Source organism: Colobus angolensis, unplaced genomic scaffold (assembly GCF_000951035.1).
Source record: "Colobus angolensis palliatus isolate OR3802 unplaced genomic scaffold, Cang.pa_1.0 Scaffold72, whole genome shotgun sequence".
NCBI classification, from domain to species: Eukaryota; Metazoa; Chordata; class Mammalia; order Primates; family Cercopithecidae; genus Colobus; species Colobus angolensis.
Genome location: NW_012120932.1, coordinates 3789779 through 3798022, shown reverse-complemented (window position 1 = coordinate 3798022; position 8244 = coordinate 3789779). Strand labels below are relative to the sequence as shown.

The window sequence follows — 8244 nt, the reverse complement described above, 5'->3', positions numbered from 1 at the left end:
CGCAGCTGTCCAATATCTTGCCAGAATTGTCAACTTCAAATTAGGATGCAAACTAAATGTCACTCAAGAACGTGGTCATGAGGCTGGACTCAGTCGTTGGTAATTATTCTTGACTCATCAGCAAGGGCAGAGCTGATTTTACCATTTCATTAACAAATCACTTCTGAACAGTTTCCTCCCAGGTGCTTAAGAACGAAGAAGTGGCTGTCAGGACTGCACTGGTGGTATTTTTCAAAATGTGGATCCCTGGTCATATTAAAATAAAAGTTTTTCCCCTGTCAGGTTAGCAGAAATGTAAAATGGAGACTGGAATTTAGATGTAGAATTTTGTGTCAGAACCACGTTTGATAGCCAATTACACACATCTGGCCCACAGTTAAGAAAGTGAACTAACAGCATTAAGAGCCAGACATCCTGGGTTCAAATCCCAGCTCTGCCATATAAGGCTTGGCCGTTCTGTGCCTCAGTGGTCTCATCTGCAAAATCAGGATGATATCATCCTCCAAGGACTACTGTGAGGATTACATTTTTTTTTTTTGGCAGTTTTTACATTTATTTAAACAGAAAACATGCACATGAGCTGTCTACTCATTTTCTTCACTGCGCAGCCTGGCATTGGGGTTGGTGACTCTGCAGGCCAGTTGGGCAGCTCTTTCCACGACGGCTTTGCGGTTCTTGGAGGAAACATTGTGAGCAATCTCGGCACAGTAAGATTTGTTGCACATCAGCAACACTTCCAGCTCCTTGTTGTTGTGGACCAGGAACTTCCGGAAGCCACTGGGCAGCATGGGCTTTGTTTTTTTGTTGCTCCCATAACCAATGTTGGGCATCAAGATCTGGTCCTTGAATCTTCTACGAACCCTGTTATCAATGCCTCTGGGTTTCCGCCAGTTACGCTTAATTTTGACATATCGGTCTGACTGGTGCCAGATGAACCTCTTGGTTCTTTTTTTGACGATCTTGGCCTTCACAAGGGGTCTGAGGGCGGCCATGATGCCAAGGAGGAGATGGCTGCCACCTCCTTGGGCAGCGCCCAGGAAGAGAGGATTAAATTGTTCATATGTTTAGAGTGCTTGGAACAGAACACACACACCCTGTGAAGTCATTACTGTTATTATTACATTAACACTTCTCTTTTTGAAAAAGGACACTTTTTCTATTAGTTAAGACAAAACATATCATATACTTGCAAATTACTGGAACAATTATTGAAATTAAAATTCTCTAGGAGAGTGACTTAAATTTTCTTTGTAATCAGAATGGATATGCCTCCAGCTCCATTCTTGAAGCAGGATGCATGCCAAGGTCAGAAGGAAAGTGACTTCTGCTTTCACAAACCTGTGAGAGAATGGGATCTGGGATGAGTCCTCCACTCAGGGGCTCACCTTTCCCACCATATCAGGCAACACATCAAGGAGGCTCAAGTTCTTTCAATTCAAGGAATGCACATTTCATTGCTTGAAAGAGGACATTTTAAATGTTTCTTGAAAGGTTATACAGCATATTATGACAGACTTAGGACAACAAACAACGCTTCTGTTAACTGTTAGAGTTCTCTGGCAGTGTTGTTATGAGTCAACTGCTCAGTAAGAAGATGGTTAATACTGAGTGACAAGTCGATTAGATTGAAGGATGCAAAGTATTGTTCCTGGGTGTGTCTGTGAGGGTGTTGCCAAAGGAAATTAACATTTGGGTCAGTGGGTTGGGAGAGGCAGACCCACTCCCAACCTGGTGGGCACCATCTAATCAGCTGCCAGCGAGGAGGCAGGAGAAGATGGAACAGCGGACTACTGAGTCTTGCAGCCTTCATCTTTCTCCCGTGCTGGATGCTTCCTGCCCTCGAACATCAGACTCCAAGTTCTTCGGCTTTTGGACTCTTGGACTTACACCAGTGGTATTCCAGGGGCCCTTGAGCCTTTGGTCACACACTGAACGCTGCACTGTCAGCTTCCCTACTTTTGAGGTTTGGGGACTCAGAGTGAACCACCACTGGCTTGCTTGCTCCTCAACTTGCAGACAGCCTATCCTGGGATTTTACCTTGTGATCGTGTGAGTCAATACTCCTTAATAAACTCTCTTTCATATATACATATATCCTATTACTTCTGTTCCTCAAGAGAACCCTAATACAGGGGATTAACATCAGAATTTTGAATTCACCTAAAAGCAAGTGAGGTTACATGAAGTAAGCACAAGAATGCCCTCCAAAATATACCTTAAGTTGAATGGAAAGTAAAAGAAGAGATCAGAATTTTTTTTATATTACTGGAATGTTGTTTCTTATAAAAGGCATACTTTAACTCAGTAAGTAATTTGAGAGGGTCTGAAGACTAAACTACAGGTTAAAAAACATTGCCGGCTGTGCACCGTGGCTCACACCTGTAATCCCAGTACTTTGGGAGGCTGTGGCAGGCAGATCATGAGGTCAGGAGTTCCAGACCATCCTGGCTAACACGGTGAAACCCTGTCTCTACTAAAAATACAAAAAATTTGCCTGGCATAGTGGCACACACCTGTAGTCCCAACTAATCAGGAGACTGAAGCAAGAGAATCGCTTGAACCCAGGAGGTAGAGGTTGCAGTGAGCCGAGATCGCGCCACTGCACTCCAGCCTGGGTGACAGAGCGAGACACCATCTCAAAACAAAACAAACAAACAACAAAAAACAAAACATTGCCAATGTTTCCATCTTGTGGGAAAGTTATTTATTGAGAAACAATTTATTATTTTATTAGACCATGCAGATTATGGTGGTGTGATATTATACCTACAGAAATACAATATAGAATACTACTATAGTTTCTTTTAAAAGAGCCTTCTACATGTTGCAAAAATCTGATTTTTAATTTAATAGAACTTTAAGTAATCGAGAACATTTTATTAAGAAACACAGCAAGGATTAGTATTGTAAATATTGTCTGTTTGTTTTATTAATCATGGAGAAAAGTTGTCACAATACTTGCCCTTTATGATATTTCAGTAAGAATTCCCTGCCAAATAATATGGTGATATCTGTAGCAATAACAATCTCATTGACTTATGAGTTAAAAATTTACCTTATGCTGCAGGTGGTGGGTTCCCATGCCCTGAGAAACACAAGATGCTCCATGGAAGTGCTGATGATTTTACCATCATAAAACCAGCTGTATTCACATGTCACATGCCCCGGAAGTCAAGCACGACCTACTTAAAACCTTAGCTCTGCAGTATAGAGGTCTCCTCCCTCTCCGAGCTAAGACGTTTTGGGGAAGAAGAGCTGTAAGTTTATTAGAATTTGCTCCCACAAGTTCCAGTGAGCAGAGCAGTAACTGAGAACCCAGGCTTTGTGGCCTTATAAATCTGAATCGACTAGCTGTGTATTTTTGGGAAAGTTACTTAACATCTCGGAGCCTCAATATTCTCATTAAAAACGTGAGAATTTGAAAGTAGCATTGTCGGCCAGGCGCGGTGGCTCAAGCCTGTAATCCCAGCACTTTGGGAGGCCGAGACGGGCGGATCACGAGGTCAGGAGATCGAGACCATCCTGGCTAACACGGTGAAACCCCGTCTCTACTAAAAAATACAAAAAACTAGCCGGGCGAGGTGGTGGCACCTGTAGTCCCAGCTACTCGGGAGGCTGAGGCAGGAGAATGGCGGGAACCCGGGAGGCAGAGCTTGCAGTGAGCTGAGGTCCGGCCACTGCACTCCAGTCCAGGCGACAGAGCGAGACTCCGTCTCAAAAAAAAAAAAAGTAGCATCGTCATAGGGAATGACGGCTATGTGGTGCCATCTGATTCCTGGCACAGGTCCTTCATGACATTGTAACTATTGTTTTAATCGCACCATGCATTAACAAATAAAATGTATGGATTAAATGAAGCTACCTTAACTAAAGCTGGTAATTAATGAAAAATGCTCATCATAACTGGAAAAAAAAATTATTTTCTTCTTTTAAAATCAGGATCCCTGATAAAAATTTACCCATAATACAAATCTACCCAAAATACAAATCTACCCAAAATGAGATTATCATCCACAATCTCACGTAAAAATATTTAGGCCAGCGTGGTGGCTCATGCCCTGTAATCCCTGCACTTTGGGAAGCCAAGGCAGGTGGATCACCTGAGGTCAGGAGTTTGAGGCCAGCCTGGCCAACATGTTGCAACCCCATCTCTACTGAAAATACAATAATTAGTCGGGCGTGGTGGTGGGTACCTGTAATCCCAGCTACTCAGGAGGCTGACACAGGAGAATCACTTGAACCCGGGAGGCGCCGGTTGCAGTGAGCCAAAACCATGCCATTGCACTTCAGCCTGCGTGACAAGAGTGAAACTCCATCTCAAAATAAGTAAATAAATAAAAATATTTAAAACACAGATTTTTTTTTAAAGCATTTGGTAGCCTGACCAATAAGTGGAGAGAGAAAAAGTAATGCTCCAAGAATAAACTATTATATTTTAATTCTCAAGTCATTTAAATTGATAATTTTATGGGTCCTTGCACATAAACAGCTGAAATGTTAAATCAATTCATTAAAGTGTGCATAAATTCACTAAATGTTCTTAATCATCATTAAGCCTTGAACAACCTGTGACATCAAAATGATTACAAAGAAACAGTCATAAATTACTTTGAGTTACCAACTATATATTTAAATACTGGGATACTGGTAAGTTATTTGGTATTTTAGGGGATATTAAATATTCCATCTCTAATATAATTTATATTGTGTCATGCTTCCTGTAAGTTTTTAAACAGAAACTTTAAGAAAGTGATTATGCACTTAAAAAAATCATATCAAGCAATATAAAATCTGAACACCAGATTGGTACAAAATGTGAATATCACATAAAAGTAACCTGGCATTGAAAATGAGAAGCTGTTACCCTGTGAAATTATAATGTAAAAACACACTAGATAAAATGCAGTATCTTGAGTATAATCTGTTATGAATTCTGAAATTGTGTACAAAATGTATATTGTATGGATTTTAAGACCTCTCTCACATGTAGACTCTTGACATACCTGGCCTGTAAAAGATATATAGGCTGACAGACCTAGGAGAAAAATTGCTATGTTCTGAGCCCAATGTGCCTCTTTGGTCCATAAGTATCATTTACAAGAACAATCATGATTCTTTGATTCCTAGCTGTTGCCCCAATTACGAGCCGATTGCTCATACCTGTGGCACCAGTCACTCCATCAAACCTTCATTCTGGGCTGCACACTCCTGGAAGGAACCATAAAGGAGGTTTGAGGGCAAATATCCTTTGTGTTAGGATCTGGCTCATGCCCACATCCCCTTTGCTGGTACCATATTCAGTCCATGAAGACCTACTGGATTCTAGACCTTTGTAGTAGATCTAAAACTCCAGAACGAGTTACAGAATTTTACTTTGTGGTCCTTCTGTTTCTTAGCATTTTTGTCTTAATTAGTTTAGGCCGATGTAACAAATTACCATAAACTGGGTGGCTTAAACAAGGAATATTTATTTCTCATAGTTCTGGTGGCTGGGAAGTCCCAGATCAAGGCATCAGCATGGTTGAGTTCCGGTAACTGCTGACTGCAGACTGCTGATTTCTTGTTTTATTCCTACGTGGTGGAAAAAGCGCAAGCTACTTTCTGGCCTCTTCTGTCAAAGTTGTAAAATTTCATATTCAGACATATAAAAGTTACAATGCTTATTTCAAATTGAGAATCAGTAGGGTGATAGGCATGTTAGCAAGAAACATCATTATCTCCATATATAAACTAATTTTAAATATTACAGTTTATTTTTCCAGGTACTAATCCCTTGGCTCTTATAAAATGTATACTTCAGAAGATCCCTTTCCTTGTTTCTGCTTTTTATTCCAATTTTATAACTTCTCATAAAAAATGAAATAAGATAAATTTAAATGCTGTGTAATTCATCTGTCTGGAAAAGAACATCATTCTTCTGACAACACTGAACATGTAGATGAGGAATCACAGTGGAGGAAAGCTATCCTAGTGGGACCAAGTATCCCAGTGGTCACAGACTTAAGGGAAAGGATTCAGGATGTTAGGGATGTAGGGGAGGAAAAACACCCTTCACTTCCGCCATCTTTTTGTCCACAGTCAATTTTGTCTGAGAGTAGTGATCGCTATAGAGGTGAAGAGTTAAGAAATACAGAGATTCATCTTCATTTCTGACCATTTCACCTCCACATATGCATTAAAAGCACTAGTGTAAACTAAAGTTATTACTCCTATCCTCCTGCAAGCCTGGAGGACATTGCCTGTGTCCCCCCCCACCTTGATTTCTTCAACCAGTTTTTGATTCAATTGTTTCCACCCTGACATAACATAAAAGACAATATGGAACATACAAGTAACATTTATATCCTGGACGGCTTTCTCTACCTCGGAGAGATGACAGATGTCTCCATGTGTAAAGCTGATTCCTTCCAGAATGGTTTGTGCAGGGATACTTATGTCAAACAGAATCATATGGACTCCCCTATGATTCAGAAACAGCCTAGGCAGAACCCAAAATATCTACCACTTCCTGTAATGACAACACTTTCTTTTTAAAAAAATAATTTTGACTTTTATTTTGTATGCAAGGGATACACCTGCAAGTTTTTTACACAGGTATGTGCTGTAATGCTGATGTTTAGGATATAGATTCCATCACTCAGGTAGTGAGCATATTACCTAACAGGCAGTTTTTCAGCCCATCCCCCCTCCCGCCCCTTCTAGTAGTTCACGGTGTCTAGTGTTACCATATTTATATCAATGTGTACTTAGTGTTTAGCTTCCCCTTCCAAGTGAGAACAAGCTGTATTTGGTTTTCCATTCCTGTATTATAATAATTTACTTAGGGTTATGGACTCCATTTGTATCCATGATTCTGAAAAGGATATGAATTCATTCTTTCTTATGGCTGTGTAGTATTCTGTGGTGTATATGCACTACATTTTAAAAATTCAATCTACTGTTGATAAGTACCCAGGTTAATTCCATGTCTTTGCTATTGTGAATAACGCTGCTACGAACATACAAGTGTATGTGTCTTTTTGGTAGAATGATTTATTTTCCCTTGGGTATATGCCCAATAATGGGATTGGTAGGTTAAATGGTAGTTCTAAGTGCTTTGAGAAATCTTCAATTGCTTTCCACAATGACTGAACCAATTCACATTCCCCTCAATAGTTTATAAGCATTCCTTTTATCCACAGCCTCACCAGCATCTGTTGTTTTTTGACCTTTTCATAATAGCCATTCTGACTGGAGTGAGATAGTTATCTTATTGTGGTTCTGATTTGCATTGCTCTGATGATTAGTGATGTTGGACATTTTTTCATACATTTGTTGGCTGCTTATAGGTCTTGTTTTGAGAAGTATCTGTTCATGTCCTTTGCCCATTTTTTAATGGGGTTATTTGTTTGTTTGTTTTTCCTTGATTTGTTTAAGTTCCTCATAGGTTCTGGATATTAAACCTTTGCTGGATTCATAGTTTGCAGATATTTTCTCCTATTATGTAGGTTGTCTGTTTACTCTACTGACAGTTTCTTTTGATGAGCAGAAGCTTTTTAATCTAATTAGGTCCCACTTGTCAGTTTTTGGTTTTGTTGCAACTGCTTTTGGGGACTTAGCCAAAAATTCTTTGCCAAGGCTCATGTCCAGAATACTGTTTTTCCTAGGTTTTCTTCCAGGATTCTTACAGTTTGAGGTTGTACATTTAAATCTTGAATTCATGTTGAGTTAATTTTTGTATATGATGAAAGGTAAGGGTCCAGTTTCATTCTTCTGCATATGGTTAGCTAGTTATTCCAGCACTATTTGAATAGGGTGTCCTTTTCCCATTTTTGGGGGGCTTTGTCAAAGAACAGATAGCTATAGGGATAGAACCACTTCTGGATTATCTATTCTGTTCCATTCATCTGTCTTTTTTGTATCAGTACCAAGCTGTTTTGCTTACTGTAGCCTTATAGTATAGTTTGAAGTTGGGTAGTGTGATGCCTCCAGGTTTGTTCTTTTTGCTTAGGATTGCTTTAGCTATTCGGACTTTTTTTTGGTTCTATATGAATTTCAGAATAGTTTTTTTCTAGTTCTGTGAAAAATGACATTGATAGTTATAACATTAAATCTTTAAACTGCTTTGGGCAGCATGGCCATTTTAACAATATTGATTCTTCCAATCCATCAGCATGAAATTTTTTTTTAATTTATTTATTTGTGTCATCTGTGATTTCTTTCAGCAGTGATTGGCAGTTCTCCTTGTAGAGATCTTTTTTTTCA

General features: G+C 39.5%; 1 pseudogene across 1 annotated transcript; it reads right to left on the bottom strand.

Moving 5' to 3' along the window:
* Nucleotides 1-532: 532 nt before the first annotated feature.
* Nucleotides 533-1015, bottom strand: LOC105501508 (annotated as a pseudogene). The gene has a single exon (XR_001000203.1). The product of XR_001000203.1 is annotated as a 60S ribosomal protein L32 pseudogene (transcript).
* Between the last annotated feature and the right edge of the window lie 7229 nt (nucleotides 1016-8244).